We start from the raw sequence: 5,457 nt of genomic DNA, 5'->3' as shown, positions 1-5,457 counted from the left end.
AAAAAATTATATTAAAAAAAGAAATTAAAAACCAGATCAATTAAATAAGTATTATATATCCAGACCTTAAACTTTCATCTTAAAATGTAAATGTGATAAGAATTGAATAATTCTTAAAAATGTAGGAAATTCTATGATATCAAAATTTCAGAGAAATTTTCAATACGTTTGAAAGTATGAAAAATTTATTTTAGAGTTTTAAATTTACTTTTTTATTAATTAACATAGAATATATACTGATGAGGGTCCCCCTCTCCCAACCCCTACCCAACCATCCCTACTTCCTCATGTCCCCAACATTATGCACTATACTTTCTATCTCTTCCTCTCTCCCCTTGTCCCTGGAAAACAAACATGTAAAAAACAATAGGAAAAAAAAAAAAAGAAAGAAAGAGAAAGTATGAGAACTGCTTATTCTTTTTCTGTAGGGCTGTACAATGAACTTAGATGAAGTTAGTTCCCAAAGTACAATTGATTAAACTGACCTCTCCAAGAAACATTTATCAAACTTCCCAACTGAAGTAAGAATGACTGCTGGCCATAAATTAAAATTATTTTTTTCACTTTCTATTTTAGGAGGAAAAATAAATTATGTCAACTGGAATTGGGAATCAAATATTACTTTTCTATGAAAATACATAACATTATTTTGAAATGATATTAAGAAGACATTCATGAACATGAATTAATTTATATATTATCCACTAAACTCTATGAGATAAATGTTATAAAATAATCTTATATGAATTTGTCAATTTTTTTTTTACTAAAATCTACTCTTTAATAGCAAGCAACTATAATAAATGCAGACATTAGAAGAAATTAACCTGGAAAGAGAGACATTTGAGAGAATCAATTATTTAATAACATGATTATGTCTTCTCACTTGTCATTATGATATGACCTTCAATTTTGTTTACTTCATTAGACATACTTCAGGGTTTGATTCTATTATTAATTATTAACAAATTAATTCTACTTCTAGGACTCATATCTGAGACCCCGCACAAGATAGGCAAGAACTTTGAATCTGAGCTATATTTTAAATAACTATTGGTCAGTTTCTAAAGATGAACTCCATTAAATGATTCAAGTTTTGTTTCATTTCTAAAAGTGTGGTGTAATTCTATAATGCTTATGTCTTCATGAAAAACATTCATTTGCATATTTTTATTTTATCACAAATATTGCATAAAATATAAAATAAGTAAATAAACAATAGTGTTATATTAAATATTTCCGCGTCCTCTGGCAGAAAGAGTGGGGGCCAGAGCCAGACATGCTAGATTTCCCTAAGGCTGAGCAGGATGGTGAGTGTCTGACGACTCCCCCACCCCCCACCCTCCCACCGTACCCTACCCCCCACCCCACCCCCGGCCATCAGGAAGAAACACACCAACTGAGTCAGGAGTCTGTCAAAGCAGGCTCTCATTTAATGGTATCAATCATGGACTTATATAGGGTTGTGACGGGGTGGGGAAACTTGGAATGGTTTGAGATGGAGTAAGGAACAAGGTCCAATAATATTCTGCTGGACAAGCGGTGGCTGGGCAGAGGTGGGTCTAGGTTGGGTAGCCAAAGACAGGTCTCCAAATTTTAGCTAGGCTCAGGAAGTTATACTAGGCCTCATGCCAACTCAGGTTAAACTCAGGAAGTTACACGCCCAGGCCTCATAAGGGCGTACAAAAGATATTGTAAGATTATCACTTAGGTACAAATTCTATTAATTAATTAATTAATTAATTAATTTTTATGCCCTGGCAATACTGAAGCATGCATAGGCAGCCAGTATATGACAGTTTTGTTGAACTTGTCCCAATTGTCTTTCATGACCTAAGTTGATGAGGATGACTGACCAGATAGATCCCTTCTACAAGAGAATATCAGATCTCATTACAGACTGTTGTAAACCACCATGTGGTTGCGGGGAATTGAATTCAACACCTTTGGAAGAGCAGGCAGTGCTCTTAACCACTGAGCCATCTCTTCAGACTTTAGGAAAAAAATATATGTACTTATAAAAAATTACTAGAGTTAATTCCAATAAATCTGCGGTATCCCTAATTTTACAACAGAACTTTACCTTTGAGATTACAAGAAATAAGAGTACTAATTTCAATATTGCTTATACTATTTGTATTTGGAGACTCTCCTGTTTATTCAAAATAAAATAATAACTAATTATGTCATTGAAAAGCGATACAACCAGCATTATTAAACTGAGTGTATTAATGGGACAGACATGAATGCACCGATAGGCTATATTTTATAGAAAACGTATGTAACAAAATAGAATTACCTCTGTGCTCCTCTGAATAGTGTTGGCATGCGCTTATATCACTCTACCACATCCTTAATGCCACTTTTTCTAACTTATAGTAGTAGGAGTAATATCTTTCAAAGTAACTGGTAACTTGTAAATTTTTCTTACATTTATGCTGAATGGATAATAATTTGAAATACAAAGTTCAAGAAGTCAACAGATAATTGTAGAAGCTGTATATCTGAAATTCTTCTATGACAGACAAAAAAAAAGGAATCTAAATAGAGAACAATTCAATAAAAAACTCTAAAAATGTGGTTAACATCAGCATTAGGATATAGATGCAAATGCAATAATTTTATATTCACTTAGTTAAAGACATTTCATATTTAAAATTATATAATAAATGTTCTTCTATTAAGGTACATTTTTCTTAAACCTTATGTAATGTAAAAGAAAGACCTCTGTTAGCATAAGAAAAAGCTAACCATAATATTTACATAGATGAGAGAGGTGTTTCTACTATTTACTCCTTTTGAGTCGCTGTTCGCAGGTGATGGTACTGAGGAGCAAAAATAACTTTTATTGAGAGTGTGGTTTCCCATTATCCAGTGAACAGCCCTATACTAATTCAATATTGGCAGCACCAGCTGGATTCAGGGGCGTGAACAAAAGAAGAAAAAACACAGTTTATCACATTTCAATCAGCAAGAAGCATGTCCATATTGCTCTCTTTCACCCTCAAGTCTAAGAGACAATGAGGAAGGGTCCTATTCAATTTCCGAACTTGTTCCAAAATATGTGTATCGTGAGATGGGAACCAGAGTTTAAGGAATCTACTTGTTTTATAGTGCACAATATACACGCCTGTTATCAGCTTCAAAGTCAAACACTGTCACAGCTATGATTGCTGTCCACAGAACCCTGAATGGTAGTGTGAGTCAAAGATTCATGTTTATTACTAGTTGTTAGATGTCTAGAAATGTTTCCTAACAATACCTATCTCGTAAGTTTAATATAATTCTCCCTTGTCAGATTCAACAGTGGTCCCTTGTCTGATTAATCTGGAGCACAGTGATTGAGAAGAAATCTTTTGGATTCTCTCATTGAGTTTTTAATTAAAGTTGTAGCAAATGTCCAAGCATTTATCAATTATCCTAACTATGCCTGTAAGTATCACAAATTCAAACACCCACCAAGTCTGTAGATCATAGAGGTCTAACTTTATTTTTTTTTTTTTTTTATTTTGGGGAGGCACAGGGAGCAGTTTATTGTAAAGTACAAAGCAGCAGTGACTTCTGCATCAACGCCAAGTAGGAACATGGGGACAGCCATGAAAACAGTGCGCACTAAAATCTCTTCCTCTTGATAATCTCTGGTTTCTAGCTAACTGGGTGAGTTTCTTCCTTCGCGGTCTCATCCTCTCTGTAAACTTTAATGGTTTTGCCAGCTTCTGCTGTTAGCAACCGGCTTTCCGAGTGATCAAAAGCACAAGCAAAGATTCCCGACTCACTGTCCAAAGACCCAGGCTGGATGGCTGCATGGACCCGCTGAAAATTGTAACCAGTTCTCCAGTGCCAAAGGTGCATGGTGCCATTGTCAGCTCCAGACACAAGTACTAGGTCGGCATTGACTGCCAGCGTGTTGGTGATGGCGTTATGACCGGAGATATTCTGAATGAAGCCTCCGTCAGGGAACTTCCACTGCTTTATGTTATCTGGAGACCCAGATGCAAATGTGTAATGTCATGGATGTAAGACCACAGCCCTGACAGATTTCTTATGATTCGTCAATGTCACTCTTGTCTTTCCAGCCACCAGATCCCATAATCGTATTGTGGTATCGTGACTCCCGGTGATAACCTGTGGTTCTGCAGCCTGGCGTCTCACTGTAGCAGCTGCGTTTGTGTGTCCGGACAACGTGTGCACACTGGCTTAATCCTCACGTCCTAGATCCGTGCAGTTGAATCTCGACTACAAGTCACCAGGACGTCGATTGTTGGATGCAAATCCAGACCATACACTGCACTTAGATGGCCATGATAGTGCCGTATAACCTTGTTATACTCAAGATCCCAGCACGTCACTTGCTTGTCTTCTCCACAAGAGAACAAGTAGGGGCTCCTCGTGCTCACGATCACACCACGCACCGCGCTGATGTGCCCAGTCAAGGACAGCTTCAATTTGCCACTAGCCAAGTCCCAAATCTTGATAGTTCTGTCGGCAGAGCCAGTAACGAACCACTGATTGCCAGGTTCCACAGCAATGCACCGAACCCAGCCAAGATGCCCACTGATAACTCTATAGAGTTTCCATGGCGGGTGCCACTGGGGTTTGGGCATTGTAGGGGCTTTTTTAGCCATTAATGCAGAGTTTTTGGTATTGCCGGCCACCATGATCATAGAGTTCATCGCTGTGGGCTGGGAATGGTCAGAAGCTCCTGGGTGTCGGTACGCACTCCCAGCACGTCCAGTCCAATTTGCATCACCTCTGGCCTGAATCAGCAGCGCCACAGCTAAGGACTGTGCGGCTGACTCACTGGGCATTCTCTGGACCTTGGTGTCGGAAGTCAGGGCAACATCAGGTCCTGGTGGGTATGGATGGGTACCTGTCACCAGGTATTCAACATCTTATCCTTGGTTGGCAGGATATTGTTTATGGGGATATGACTCTGCTGTGTTCTGAGGTCCTTTCTTCTTAAGGTTCTCTTTAGAAGTGGACATATGCAAGACAGGACTCATTACGAAGCTTGATTGCCATCTTCTGCTTGTGACTCTCTTCATCCAAAGGCACAGGTTTTCCATTATCAGCTACAAACATGTCATGGGTCCTTTTCAGTGACCTGAACACCAGTGTGTGTACAGAATGCTTCTGGACTTCCTCCACCATAGTCGCTGCTGCTCAGCCAGCTCCTCCAGCAACCAACTGCGGTAGGTTGATCCCGAATTTCCTGAGAAACTGTCACACTGATTTCCAAAGTGGTTGCACAAGTTTGAATTCCCACCAGCAATGGATGAGTATGCCCCTTACTCCACAACCTCTCCAGCAAAGGCTATCATTGGTGTTTCTGATTTTAGCCATTCTGACAGGTGTAAGATGGTATCTCAAAGTTGTTTTAATTTGCATTTCCCTGATCGCTAAGGAGGTTGAGCATGACCTTAAGTGTCTTTTGGCCATCTGAATTTCTTCTGTTGA

General features: G+C 38.7%; 1 pseudogene; it reads right to left on the bottom strand.

Annotated features, from left to right (window-relative positions):
* Positions 1-3,612: 3,612 nt before the first annotated feature.
* Positions 3,613-5,151, bottom strand: LOC126508327 (pleiotropic regulator 1-like; annotated as a pseudogene).
* Between the last annotated feature and the right edge of the window lie 306 nt (positions 5,152-5,457).

Source organism: Alexandromys fortis, unplaced genomic scaffold (genome assembly GCF_014885135.2).
Source record: "Alexandromys fortis isolate MF-2015 unplaced genomic scaffold, M_Fortis_MF-2015_v1.1 scaffold_61, whole genome shotgun sequence".
Classification (NCBI taxonomy): domain Eukaryota; kingdom Metazoa; phylum Chordata; class Mammalia; order Rodentia; family Cricetidae; genus Alexandromys; species Alexandromys fortis.
This window is presented reverse-complemented; position numbering and strand designations above follow the sequence as displayed.